Below are 16,472 nucleotides of genomic sequence, written 5' to 3' on the forward strand. Positions count from 1 at the left end.
AACTCGATGCTTCTTCCGTTTATCGAGGAATTAAGTGGGGAAGGCCATAGAGAAATTGAACAACAGAATTTGGAGGGGGAGACGGCTATAAAATAATTCGGAAGGAATCAGCTTTTGCGGAAGGAGGATCGTGGGGCCAACGATAAACGGCCAATTGTTTTAACTCGGTCGAATGGGAGCGTTTCCGGTTTAACGAGGTCGATTGTGGAGTTAGGCTCGATCTCTTATTTTCATTTGACTACGATCAGTCTTTTTTTTTAAGTGATATTATTTCTCTTATTTCTAGAGTATAATAATTATCGTTTGTGTGTATGTTTTTAAAAAGAAATTTTTTTAATAATTCAGAGTACTTGGATGTATTGATATATATATTGAAATCAATTGATAATTTGGATAAATATTGTGAATAATTTAATTTTGGATACTATTTTATACAATAAAAAGCTTTTTTCTAAAAAAGAATTTTATCCAGTTTATATAGACACGGTTTAGAAATTTTATTTTATATTATAATTAAAAATAAGTTACAGCTTAAATTTAATTATAATTTAATTTAATTTGTAAATTTGAAATTAGAATAGGGAAAAAAGGAATAATGTAATAACGAAGAGATAGGAGGTTAATTTAATGGGATAAATATAATGACAATATAATAAGATAATAATGGCGATTTAATGTTTAAGGATTAATGCGTTTATAAACACAACTAAATCCGTTATGGCAACTATATTTAACAATGTGGTACCAACAGGATAATTATGAATTATGCATAAGTGCATCAGATATTATAAGATAATCCACGAATCGATAAATTGAGTGAATATTTTCATAACCGGCTTATTCTCCAGACTTGACGCTATTGGATTATTTTTCAAATATTGATAAAAGAATAAGTTTTTCGTCAATATCATTGTCGATATTATTTGAAAATATTTGAACATATATTAATGACACTTCGTTCACCAATTATTTGTAATAATTATGATGGATCTTAAACATTACTTATATAAAGAATATTTAATAATTATTAATAATTATTAATAATTAAATTTTTATCGAATAATTGATAAATTTATATGATTTCTGCTCGACATTAAATATATTATAGAATAAAAAATAATATAGTTAAAAAAAAACTAATTCATTTTTCTTGTTATTATATAACTTTATAAATTTAAAAAATTTTTTACAAGTAAGCTGTAGATAATAACTTTTAAATATTCGTCCTACAAAAATAACATCATATCTATTATATCTATAATTAAAATATTTCAACCGTACTATTAACTTCATCACCAACTCTCAAATATTTTCCAATTCCAGCTAGAAAGCTTTAAAAAAAAAAAAAAAAAAAATTCCAAATAAAAACCAAATTTTTAAATAAATGTTTTCATTTGCCAATAAATCACGAATTATTCATCAATCCAATATCAAGACTCAAAAGTATCATTTCGAAAATATTCTTCTACCTGAGAAGGAAGCAAATAATTCATAATTAATAATATCCGTTCCCAAAATCTCGTTTTAAAATCAACGATTTATTCCGCCATCAGGCATCATCTATCGTTACCACGCGTACATGCAAGTGCAAATATCACGTGTTATTACTGGTCAACAGAATATTAAACGATGGTGCGCAATGTTAGCTCAATTATTTGCACGCAACTTCGTCGCCATGACAAGCTCGACCGCTAATTATGGCATCGCTTCGATGCACGCATTCAACTCGAACGCTTCAGAACTCGAAATTATAATATTCCTTCATCAACGAGAGTAATTATCGACGATTTAAAATTCTAGCCGCGGTTATTCTATCCTGTCGGCCGCTAGTTCTTCGTATATTTCCCTAGACACCGAATTCGAACCACTCTCCGCACGTAAACCTGATAGAGTACCTTCATCTTGCTCGATTGATCTTGTTGTGACTCTCGAAGTGAGAACGGAATTGAATACCAGTTCGCGGATTGCGTTTGATTTTGTAAACTTTTTTCTTTAAGTTGGAGTGATTTTTTAATATAGTGTGTGAATAAAAATTTTTTAATAATATTTTTTAATTATTTTTAATTTTGTGACATATAATATCGAGTTAATGAAATATAAAGAAAAATTATGAGATCTTATCATCAATTGAACATTTTTTATGAGATAATGGTATAATTTTTAAATATTTTTATGTTTTTTTTTTTTAGATTATGCAGTATTTGAAACATTTGAATTGAATGTAATGATCTATGTTTCTATGATGAAATTAGTTTTGATTTTTGTTTAATTTTTTAAATTATTCGATTTTTCGTATGTGCAATATTTACAATATTTTCATATTTGCAAAAAATAAATATAAAGTTAAAATATTTATAATAAAATATTTATTTTTCTTCTAAATTTTGTATTTTTGACTTAATTAAATTTTCTTCATCGTTATCTAGTTCTTTTTTTTGCGAAAAAAATCCGTGAATTGGAAAATTCATTGAAAATTTCGTCCAGTTTCCATTTTGTCATAATTTGGAAATCTTGTTTCCTTCAAATAGCGTTGCAGAGATTGGAACAGACAATAATCAGAGAATGGCATATCTGATGAATACAGCGGATTTCCTATGCTATTTCATTTTTCTTTGACAATAAGTCATCATAAATTTCCTATTACATCATGTGATTGTAATATAATCTATTTTTTATTATAAATTAAATATAAATTAAATAATTTTTATTATAATTTAAAAATATTTTAAAATTTTATATAGATTTTTTAAATTTACTAATTCTTGACAATTAATAATAAAATTTAATACTCAAAATATATTATTTTATTGATATTTCAAAATATAAATATGATGTAATAATAAAAATCATAAATTTATCATAAGTTACTATATTTTATTCCAAAAGATATGATCATCTTCTTTTAAAATATATTTCTTTTAGAAATTATCTTAGAAAGCTATATATACTTTAAAATAATTTTGGAACCAATTTTGAATTATCTTCATATAAATTTTGATATCATTTATTTTATAAAAATACTTTTCTTCAATATTTCTTTTATCTTTAGATATTGAAAAGAGTTATTTCTTGAAAAAGAAATTTCTTTCATGCAATATGCACATACGTAATATATCATTTATATTTTCCAATATTGTTAAAAAAAAATTTCACTTTGCAAATAATAAATGACAATAGAAAATAGGGAAGAAAATTTTAATGATTAATATAGAAATTTAATATCGAAATTTTATATCAAAATAAAAATTAATAAAGAGAAAAACATTATTTATCCTCTAAATGCATCTGATTATTTACATATCGTTTTTATCTCGAGAATGTATTCGATCCATAATGTATATAAAATTTTTTGCTTAAAACGATCTGCCAAAGTTTTTTATTTTTAATGGAAACACTATATCTTCTATATTTCTATATTTCATATAACAATTTCTTATTTCTCACTTCAAAGTTTAATGTTTGCTAATTATTTCCATTAAGACTTATTAAGATTTTTTTCAATGACTGACTTTAAAAATTATTTTTAAACTATTATCTTATTTTTAAATGTTGCTTTATCTTCGAGCTAATCTAACGTATGATCAGTTTTGAAGACATGGTTTTCTTTACACTGATTGAGATTGTTTTTCCATTTAATGGGATATTATTTATATAAACTAGCAACAATCGAGATGTTTCTGCTTATGTTTCTACGAATAACATAGATTTCTATTGAATTTTGCCACTCCCGCAAGCTATAATTCAAACATGTTACGTTTCTTCTATTTGAATCGAGGAAATACGAATATCTTCATCTTGATTTTTCGTTGTGCAAATTTCTTAACACAATATCGATGATGTTGTATTTGAAAATAAAATAAAAAAAATAAGAATTACATAATAAATTATAGTATCGAATTCTATTTTAATTTATAATATCTTATGTTGAATAGTTTGATCAAATGAAATATCTGGAAAGAATATTAATAAAAGTTCGGATATATATACAGCTTTATACTTTAATTTTCAAGGTATGGTATTCAAATATGATTGAAGGTTAGTGCGGATTTTGACTATAATCCATGTGTCGTTAAAATTTATTTCCTCGTCAATCACTTTCTATATATTTGATGGATTACTTTTATTACGTATAATCCATTTTTTAAAAAAATAAATAGAATATATACAATTTTTGAACTATGAACGAGTTAAATAAAAAAATTAAATTAATAAAACAAGAAAATAATTTATTAGCATTAAGAAATATATGATTTTGAAATAATTTTCCCTATATTTTGAAACTTTATTTATATTTACTACTCTCAAAAATCAATTATAGATTTAAAAGAAATTTCCCCATGTTTTTTTTTTCGCCATTTTATATGTTATTAGTATATCGTTATAAAGTGAATAAAAAAATTTATTCCAAATAAATATATTTCTTTTTCTTATTTTTCTAAGTCAGCTCAATAGTTTCGAAAATTTGACATATCTAATTGAAATAATAATCGGTTGAATTTTGAATCGGTTGAGGGTTTACAGAATTGTAACTTCAAGAGTTTTGGCGCAATGAAGTACACGAATAGTTCTAAAGTGCGAAAGCACAAGAGCTCAAGAAGTTTGGTCACTAGAGTTCAGAACTCGTCTAACTCTAAGGACTGATCTAAGCTATTTCTAAGTAAGTTCTTTCGAGCTATTGTCAGTTGCCACTTTAAATTTTGCATTTATTTTGTACACATGTTATATTGCAGCAGGTGTGCAAGAAAGGAATTTATTAAGAAATTATAAAATATTTAATATGAAGCAAGATGGAATTTTTTTTAAATTTTTTAAAATGTACATCAATATTTATAAAAATTTTTAATCATATGTATGAATAAATACACGTAATTTTCAAAGAATAATGAAGTATATGCAAATTTTAAATTAGAAAGTAAATTGAAAAAGAATTTTTTAATAAAAATATTTTCAATTAAAAATATTTTTTAATCGACAACAAAGTGATTTGTTTTTTAATCAATTCTTTTGTTAAAATATGTCTTAATATGTAATATGTTAGAAATGTTTAATTTTAAAGAAAAAATTTAAAAAACATTTGAACTAACAAAGTTTTCAACAAAGAAACGGTAAATTTGTAATAACAATAATTATTTTTCCAATTTTATTATTTTACAGGATACCTTGTTAAATAATAAATAGGAAAGATTTAAACTTAACGAGCAAAATTGAAAATTATTGAAATAACGAAGTTTTAATATTGTATAATAACGATAATAGCAATAATAAATTTCAATCAAATGCAAATATAATTTATACAGCTTGAAAATATTCATTACGTTGTAAATATATCGATTATATCGTTAATATACTCTTCGTTCAAAAATTTGAATTTCCAAGGTAATTTAGATATCCAACAATTTGTAATTAATCAAACGTAATGTAATAAAACTCTATAACGTAGCAACAAGGAACATTTCATTTCCAATTATTTCGAACATCGAACGTAGAAATTAAAAGTGTTATTGATTATATTGACAACAGCATCTGGCGTATTACACCCGACAATTTGAAAACTAATTTAAACAGAGAGTAATAGATATTGGAAGGTGCATTGAGAAACGTTGACATGAAATAATGTGTCGCTAGACGAATTTCCAATTTTTGTTACTCTGACAATCCATTTCTACCGTTCTTTTAACGTTGTCAAAAAATTCTTGTTATATTAAAAAAAGAGAAAGAGAGAGAAAGAAAAAAAGAGAGAATAAAAATACATTGGAATTTAATAAATATATAACTATTTTTGAAGACCATAAAAATATGTTGACTTTTTGAAATTTGACAATAGATGCTGCAATAAAAACATGGACAAAATTTTGAGTTTTGAATTCATATATATATACATTCTATAATAATTAATAATTTTATATTTAACAAAGAAATTCTTTAATCTCTTAAAAAATTCAAAACTTTAGTAATATTTTAAAGACAAGAGTATAAATATGTAACTTTTTTCTTGTTCAAATTCTTAATCTTTTTTGAAATTATAGGAAATTTTGATTTTTAAGAAAATTTTGAAGAACATTAAAATTACTTAATGTTAATTATTAAAATTAAAAAACAGAAATATATATACAGGGATATATTTTGATTAATAATTTTTATTGATTAATGAAAAATAATAACAACAATTTTTTATTAAAAATTGATTGAAAATCGCTGCTCTAACAGATCAATCCTTGAAAATATAATTCTGTTTTATTTTATAAATCGCAAACTCTAAGAAAGAAGAAAAAAAGAAATATTTTTTTTCATTAAATTTTATGACAAACATCTTCAAAATTTTCTATTACAAATTTTATATATCTGAAATTTTATATCCGAAATAAATATTTTTTCTCCTTTTTTTTTATTAAAATAAATATGATAAGATCGAATATTTTAATCATAAATTTAATTAAATTTAATCATTATTCTCTGGTAAACCTTATTAAGTGTTAAAAAGAATTTCAATTTAACGTACACTTTACAATTGATGTACACTTGTTCATTTTCTTTCTTTTCCTGACTTGTTTACAACCGTCAGACGAGTCGGTGACAGCTAACAAAGCATTCATATTGGAGCCGTCACAGTTTGGACAGCTTGTAACAATATTATTTATGACTAATGTCAAGATATACAATATATTGATTGTATCTGTATCCATCGTTGACACGTTACCATTTTCACATTATTTGTGTGCATTCGTATTTATATTGTTCATGCTTGTTCATGTAAACAATTTTTAAACTAGACTTCATTTTTAATTTATGATAGCTGTGTACCAGTAATGTTTTTACCACAATATAATTATAAATCGATTTCATCAGAATTAAAAAACGAATTGTCGAAGTAAAAATTGAATATTATATTGAAATATTATATGAAAAAGTACGAATACAATGATTTTTCTTATTACACGCGTAAAATACAAGTTTTTATATCGAATTAAAAATTAATCTTCAATACAAATTAAACACTGTGAAGGCAATTCTTTTTAAAATGTTAAGCTTTGAAGACTCGTATAATAGAATATTTCTGTCGTGCGAAAGTAATTCTTTTTAAAGTTTGAAATTTTCGAAATGTTCGAGTTTCTCGTTATATAATTTGAAAATTAAAGCTATCTTTTCAATTAAAAATTCTGTTCTATATTTTAATTTAAGTGAGCTTTCTTTTTGAAAAAAAAATATTGCTATTTAAAAAATAAGTTCTTGCAATGAATAAAATACGTGATTATTTCGTTGATATTGGAAAGAATATAATGGATATTTTATAATAATAATTATAGTTACATTCAATATTTCTTATATTATTTTTACTGGATATAATCAGCTGTTATAATAGAAAATTATTTTTGTTATTTGCTGAATATTTGTTTATTAAAATTTAATAATAAAATCTATTGTTTAAATTTTTTATTATAAATTGTAATCGTGATAATTTAATTTGAAAAATTTGAATAAAAATTTTACAATTTAAACCTAGCTTCTAAAATAATATTAAAATTCGGATTATGTATGAATGTACGACTTAATAAGTTAATTAAATTTAATCAAATATTACTGTAATATATGACCATAATTGTCAATATATTAACATAATTAAATCATAATTACAAAAGCTTCAATCGTTAATTTCATCGAAATGATGAAAATATGTTCAATTCGAAAACGAAATTAATTATTTGAAAATGACGATCATTACCATTGTTTAAATATTCATAACAATTCTATAATTGAAGATTTCTTGTAAAAAAAACACTACCAAAGTAAAAAAAAGAAATTACTTCTTGACTTTTAAATTATTTAAAAAGTTTGATTAAATATACAATAAAAATATATCACAAAATTTTTATATTTATATTTTAATTAATATTTCATCAATTCTATAAATAATTAAAATTAAAAAAAAATTTTTCACAATTTAATTTCATTTAATTCCCTATATTTCTCTAATCAATGAAAACAATGATACTTTTCCTTCACGATCAATATTATTAAAAATATTACAAATCTCCTTGAGTGAATTCCTTTATATATTCGACAAAAAAAGAAAAAAGAAAAACTGAATTCTTCCTTAAACAATACTGACTCCCAAATCTCTCTTAATTAGAACAGGAAAGCATGAAACTAACGTTCAGGGTTTGTGTACGCAATTACGATTTCCTCGAGGTAGTTCGAGGATAAAGCTGCAATTGTCACAGCGCAAAGAACGATCAGGTAAGCAGGATCGAAACGAAGATCTCGTTAATTCCGATGCTAATACGCGGTGGTCAGATTAGATTCAAACTCGTGGACACCAAATCCGGTATCCTTTTTACAGAGGGAGGAAGGGAGAGAAAGAGACAGATAACATCAGTGGGTTTAGAGTCACCAGTCGTCCACTTTCTATCACGCGACGATAATTCGTGTTCCGTGACGACAGAAATCGATGAGGAACACGTCTCCTCGAATATTTCGCCATCACCTTCCGCTGGAAAAATATACTGTGGCCAGTATAGCATTCGATCGATTGTGTTGCTCTATTCTATCCTTTCCAAATTCTTTCGTGGAAATGTTTGAAAGGTGATAGAAGTTTAAGAGCTTCCTAGCAATTTCGTAGAATCGATATATCTTGTGTTCGAGGATTTCCTTTTGTGATATGATAAATGATGCAAGAAACAGATATTTGCAAGAAATATTTATTTTGCAATTTTACGAAAGTTTATTAGTTGTTAAAGTGAAATGAAAAAATTTAAACTATATGATTATTTTTTGACAGTGAAAAAGGAAATTTTGATTTTTTAATTTTTCTTTTTTTTTCGATTGAATTATATTTCATAATTTATTCCATATTAAACTTGTAACTTTTGACGAGCATTCATATTTTCTTCTGAATTAAACATATCACATAAAAGAAACAAATTCGTTAAAGAACCAATTTTACCAAATCAATGATTTATTTATGAAATAAAAAAGAATTTCTATCTCTAATATTCCATTTCATATCGTATATTTGCACATTTGATGAACATCCTATTCATTTTTTCCTAAAGAAAAACCAATATCATATAATCGATAATCTATCCATGCCAAAACCAAAAAATCCCTAAGCCCAGTACCGCCATCTGGCCAATCTCTATTCTAATTAATCACAACTCCAACTATCCCTAGTACGTACATTAATACACTAGCAAACATTTTATTTAAAATTTTTTCCCAGAACCACGCTCAGAGCATAGCGAAAGAAACAAACTCATTTCGCAGAACTTTTTGTCTTCCCTGCCAAATATCGTTCCACCAAAGAAACCCAATAATCCGATTACGTATTCTCCGGAAACAGAGTATTATCCCAACGCATCATCCTCCCCGAAAGAAGAGATACGAACTTCCAAAACAAACCACGTATCCTTCCCATTTTCAATCTTTCTTTCTCCTTTTCTCTTGTTTTTTTCAAAATTCGTATTAGAACATTCGCATTGTGCACGGGTATAATTTCAGAAATGGTCAACTCTCTCGCATATAGGATACGTCGTTTCACGGTTCGTCGAGACGCGTATGGATCTTAGATAAAATCGTTACGTTTATTTTCGAAGACTCGGATGCCTTCATCGATGGTAATACGCGAACGTGACGAGACTCGAAAATCTTTCCATTCTTCCACGTTTTTGTTATTCTTTTTTTCTTTTTTTTTTTTTTTTTTCTTTTTTTTTTTTTTTTTTCTTTTTTTTTTTTTTTTTTCTTTTCTGTTCACTCTGACCATTCAACCGTCTATACCACTCGGCTGAATTTACATAGAACCCGAGTCAAGCTGCAGATTACAAATCTAGATATCATCCATTGGATTCGTTTGGCTTACACGCGAGAAATATTCGATTACCATTTCAACAATGCCTGGCTGATATTAATTTTTTTCGTGTTTCAATTAATAAGAATTCCGGCTTTTCGAAATTTCATGCTTTCTAGATGTTCTGACTTTTATTCCTGAAAGAATTGTGTATTCTTCCAAAAATTTTACGTTTTTGTTCAAAATTTTATATTCTTCGATGTAGTTTATTTATGTTATTATTACTGAAAAGTATGTATATAGTTTTGAAAAATTGACAAGAAGAAATTCAAATCATTCAAGTCATGAAATTGAGGAGATTCATAATATTGTTTTCTTTTGTTTAATTTAGTTAAAGAAAGAAAACAAGAAAAGAAATTATTCATTATCTTGAAAAATTATGATTCTAAACTATCTTTGATAATAAAATTATCTTTGGTAATTCAGAATATCATTTATATCATAAATAATAGCCTCGAAGAAACAAGAAATCTTGTTTCTGATCAAGTCTTGTAAAGATATACATATTTAAAGCCCATAGTCTAAAGCTAGTTTATCATACAAGTTTATTGTACAAGTTTAATTATAGCATACTCATTAGTTACATCACTATGATTATAATGGTAAAAACTGTTAGCTATTATATAGTATTTATTTATTATCTGAACATTAGAAATAAAATTTCTGAACAATCTTTTTTTTTTTATTACTCTTCATTAATCAATACAAATATTTTTTTAGATTAATTCAACATTACAAAAAATAGAAAATAAAAACAATTTTATAACCATTTCTCTTAAAGAGAAATTTGTATATTGTTTTAAATAATATTTGTGTATTGTTTTCCATTATAATATGAGATATATAATATTTATTGTGATAATTTAAACAATATTGAAATAGAATCATATTTTTTCTTAAAACATTCAATGTTATCAATACTATCTTTTTACACAGACTACGTGCTCACTATTATTCCCTCTATATTATATCTACCACAGCTTCTATTTAGTTTTCACCAGCTAAAGTAGCACACCTTTGATGCATTATTACATCCTGCTATATCTATCAGAACTTTGACTGCTTTTCATCGGTTAAAGCCATTATCCTGTGACGTATTATGTCTTTTATTATATTCTGCGTATCTCGTTTTACCAGGAATAAATTAACACAAAGATCTTTTAATACATGAATCCTCTTATCAATTCATTAATCAGATTTTTTTTTATCCATTTCATTTGTGAGAACTAATGATAAGCAAGTAAGTATTACGCATTTCTTCTATCTTTATTATACCAATAATAAAAGAAAATAGAAGAGAAACGAACTACTTTGTCTTTTACTGAAATGATAATAATATTATTAAAGAAAAAAAAATGGAATGTAAAAAGGAATTATTCAAGAAATCTAATTGAAAAGGAATCCCTGCAGCAGTGGTCTATTTAATAAACTCGAGAATTAATTTCACGTTCGTTTCAGTAAAACAATTAACGTTGTTTCAAGTAAGGGGTTGTTATCGATTCGTTTCATCCTTGCGTGCTGATTTTTGTTTCCCATTTTCCCGTTCCTACATCCATCAGATTAGTAGTATTCTTGAAGAACTATAAAGGAAATGAGTTTTTAATTTTTCACGTTACCTTTTTAAAAACTTCACGAATTTCTATTTCATGACCGGATATAGCTTGTTAAACTGTTATGCCATGAATTGCTATTCTTGTTACTTCACGATTTTTATTCCAGATACTTCAACATTGATTGTTACAAGATTGTTTTAAAAATGCATTTGTATTACAAAATATAGTGATAGAAAATATAAAAATAATTATTTTTATCTCATTTGTACAGAAAACTCTACAAAAATTATAATAATAATTTTGAAATTATTATTATAAAAATAATTAAATGTATATTATTATATTGTTGATTGAAAGCAGTATTAAAAAGATATAATGTTAATAAATAAATAATATGTATGATATTAAAAAATAAAATATCCAAAGTATAATTATCGATCGAAATTAATTCATTTTCAAAGATAAATTTCGCCAAAAATTATGAACTTTCGGTTGATTGACTAATTTTAAACGATCGTTCGTATTTGACGAGGCAATTTCACTCGCATCAATGGATCTTCCCTTTCACGTGAAATATTAAATATTCGTGTTTGCAAAAATATGAACCTGAATTTCCCCTTCATATGTATACGTTCGACTGTTTTCCTAACGTCACTTTTCGAATTTGAGATCATAACGTGTCATATATCTGCAAATTATTGATTAAATATCTTTCTCAAATTTCATTAAACTGAGAGGATAGAAACGTGTATTTAAAAATTTAAAAAACGATTCATAAAGCATTATAAAGCAAAATAAAATAATAAAATAATATTTATAAATATAAATATAAAGCGCGAAATTAAGTAAATTTAAATTTCTGTATACACTTTGTATCGAGCTAAAAAATTATTGTATCCATGCAAACAAATGAAATTTAAATATAAAAAATATAAGAAGAAACAAAAAAATTTTGTCATTAAAATCCAAGAAGATTTTAAATCCAATAAGAAATAGAAGAAACCATGCAATTGAAATCGCTTTTTGTTTCATCTTGATATTTCAAAGATTCAAAATTGTAGTTAAAATAGTACAGAGATTATGAATATATCCACAAATCGATGACTTATATATTTTCTTTGGAAATGTGTATTAGTTTTTCCAAGAATCGTGTTTATCGCTGGAATTTGGGATAGGTTAGTGAGACGAGGTGCGAGTGAGAGATCCGAGAAGCGACAAGGACGGAGATGGTAAACGATTAAAAATGATCTTTTTCTTTGGACGACGATTAACTTTAATTTTATTTTATACTATTTGTTCTTTAGAAACAAATTAATATCAATTATAATTATAATTAATGCAAAAAATGCACTTTCTAAAATAAAATTAATGAAATGATTCTTCTCTTTTTATAATTAAACATTTTTTTTTCAAAATCTTTCTCGTTCATATCATCCATGAAAAAGAAATATCTACATATCCATGAAAAATATCCATGAAAAAGTTAATATCTACATATCCAAAAATATTTGACTTTTTAAATATTACGCATATTACTTGTAATTAATTTTTTCTTAAAATATAATTCTTAAAATGATATAAAATAATTAATTCTTTTATTAATAATATAAATTAATCTTAATATAAAATTATTTTTTAAAAATTTCACGTACTTTTATCTTTACACAAATATTGCATTTTTGAGAAAATCAAAATTGAACACGTAATCAAAATGTGGCCAAATATTTATGCACTCGACGAATTTTTCAATTTTTTTGGAAAAGTGTATTTAAATGAAAAATTTTGTTCTTCTACTAACAATTCATTTATATTCCAATTTATATTTAAAAAGTTTTCAAATCTAATTTAAAAACGAAACCTTTAATGAAACGTTGTATTTTTTTTTCATTTCGATTCATTTTTACATATAGAATTATTGTTTATACATTTCTCGAAATATATAAAAACTTAATATGAAATATCGATAAAAGTATTGTTACATAATACGAAATATTATACTTGAACCTAATTAATTAATAATTGGTGATAGCGTGCAAATATTTTTTAGTAGCCACTATATGTTTCATTATATTATACTTTTATTTATTTTTTTTTTCAACGATTTTTCAAAAAATTAAAATTTTAACTTTTTCAACGATGAGAACCCAGAACACAAAAAGATGAGATGGAATAGGATCGGTTCTTTGCCAGGGATTTACATTATAAAAAAAAAAAAAAAAAAAAAACGGCGAAATTACGCGATGAGTTTTACTTTGGACCCCCTGCTGCGACCCCATTAAAATACAATTCATTAAAATCGCGAAAGCGCGGTGACTCCTCTAGTCAGAGAAGTAGGTTAAAAACTAGTTTAAACGTCCCTTTTTTCTCGTTGTAACAGCGGAATCCGATTTTCCGCAATTAAATGCCGCGGGTTCTTTGCATTAAATAACGCTCGGCCCGCTTTCAACCAACCCTCCCATTCACCCCAAGGATTTCTCTCGATATTATATCTAAGGGTATCGGGAGGGGAAAGGAGAGATCCGTATCCGGCGAATCTCGACGTCCCTTTCATCGGATAAATCATCAAGCTTGCGCGGACATTAATGCATTTTATATTTTTTTCCTTTACGTGCCACGACCTAGGTGGCATCCTCGAATTCAGGCTACGCGAAGAAACGAGAATAACTGCGCTGTTTTCGTCTTGAACTGTTGAAACTTTAGCGATAGCTTTCAAAGAAAACGTGGTAAATTTCATCAACTGACTTTAATACAGGATATCTGGCTTTATCTAAATATAGCGAGGTATGTTTTAAGAAGAGGAAGAATTACGAAAGAAATGTTTGCAAAAGTTGTTTTAATATCGGTATAAGGGGATACGTTAATGGTATTTCTCTATAGAGGTTATATCTTTATTTCTTTTAAAATGGATTAATTTTTAATATCAGCGCAAGATTGATTTAAAAAGATATTAGAAGTTTGAAAAATTACCACATGAAAGACAAGGAATATGCAAAGTATTATAATATTTTGTTAAATTTTAAAAAAATCTTGGAAATTTCCCTTCAAAAAAAATAATAATACTTTGTCAATTATGAAAATATTGTTAATATGAATGCATTTTTATTCATAATTATAAAGTATAAGATGTAATATAATATTACATAATATACATATTAATGTACTTATTAATAATATTAAATCATTACTAATATTATGATCATACTACAAATTCATCCAAATTTAATGAATTAATTTAATTACAAATTTTTCTAAAGAAATGAAATATTTCTTAGAAACTTTAAAAAATAGATAAACTATGAACAATTTTAATCAACAAAAAATATTAATTCCAATTCTGATTGACAAAAAAAAAGGAAATTTGATCTATATTATTTTCATATTACATTAATTCTTCAATGTATTTGCAAGATGTATTATCAGCAATTTATTTATATTATCAAAAGTATATAATATTCATTAATGAACATAATTCTTGGCAGTTTTTTTTAAATCTTATGCTATTTCATAATGCTCAAAGACATTACGAGCATTGGACATTATTGAAACATGTTTCCTCGTGTAAATAAATTGAACGGCCACTAGGTATCGAGAAATTAATTCGTATTGACTTGGCGTCTGAGATCGTCATGATCTCATCTGCGAAGGAATATTTCCTCAGAATGCGATTAGCATTTAATTATCGTTTATTCAATAAACAATATTATAATTATTATTGAAGGAATATAAATTCGAACATGTAAATATCTCAGATAAATATAAGTTCACGGATTATGTGATATTTTGATACACAATTGTTATTGTATTTATTTCTAGTTTTATCGTACCTGCATTATAGAAAAAGGAAATACATACATCAATCATCTATATCAAATTTGTTGAAAGCTTTTACGTTTTATATCGATTTAAGATCGATTTCAAGATAAAATACAATCATTGTAGCCATTTTATGGAATCCAATATTATGGAAATATTTATCAGAGAAGATGAATAGCCGAAATTAATATCTAACGATTTAGAAATTTGTACGAAAATAGTGAAAATTCGATAAAAAACCGTGAGATAATGGAAGTGCCAGATGTCACAGTATAATCAATTTCACATGACACTGTTAGTCACGTTTATTGGAGTTTTCCTAGATTTATCACGTGATCATATCACCGTCGTATTTTTGTTTGGAGATTTTAAAGCAAATTAATTTTTAACTATTATTTACTCTTTCAATATCGTGTTTATGTCTTCTTGATATGTTCATATTAAATGCAGTCGAATAATTATAATTATAATTCTTCTTTCTTATCTTTTATTCCTTTCCTTTTTTTTTAGATACAGATATATTTATTAAATATGACTGAGATTGGAAAACGTTTGAATGAAAATTTGAATTAATAAAAATTTATATCTTTAGAGAAATTTTATGATATGCTATTGGAAATATAATATAGATTTTTAATTATTCTTTTCATATTCAAAAACTTTTAACTTTTTTGTTCGAAATGTTCATTTTTAACATCTTGCAATTTCGTTCTACTACCAATGACGATCGATATGCTATAAATTCTCAACGTGGCATGTGTAACCAATGGTCTTACGAGAATTGAAATTTTCGTATCCAACGAACTTCTGCATGATATACCTCTAAATCGTTTATGACATGGATCAAATATATTTCGATTGCTGATATATACGTATATATACATATAGTTTCATTTATTTTAAATATATAATAAATTTATTTCTGGAAATATAATAAACAAAACGAATTTCGAAATTACTAATATATATATGTAACCATGAAAGCGTGCAAATAAAAAAGCAATTAAACAAATCCATTTCATTATTATCATTAAAAAAAAAAAGTTAAATCAAAACTGTTCAGATACATTTTAAAACTATATAAATTTTCAAACGTACACTCTCTCATTTTTCAACATTATTCGCACAAAATAAAAATATTTTCATATGTTCAGAACTCGAGTTAAATACTCATCATTACAATACCATCCCGATAACCTCTTTTCAAACAAAAATATATCCGTTCACTCGAACCCAGTATTATAACAATAATCCCCCCCCCCCCC

The 16,472-nt window shown here is 25.3% G+C and overlaps 1 protein-coding gene across 1 annotated transcript in view; it reads left to right on the forward strand.

Moving 5' to 3' along the window:
• The window catches only part of LOC102680486 (lachesin-like), a 176,061-nt gene that overhangs the window by 68,870 nt on the left and 90,719 nt on the right, over nt 1–16,472 (forward strand). The gene's annotated exons all lie outside the window — the stretch shown is intronic.

This window comes from Apis dorsata, unplaced genomic scaffold (genome assembly GCF_000469605.1).
Source record: "Apis dorsata unplaced genomic scaffold, Apis dorsata 1.3 scaffold_840, whole genome shotgun sequence".
Classification (NCBI taxonomy): Eukaryota; Metazoa; Arthropoda; class Insecta; order Hymenoptera; family Apidae; genus Apis; species Apis dorsata.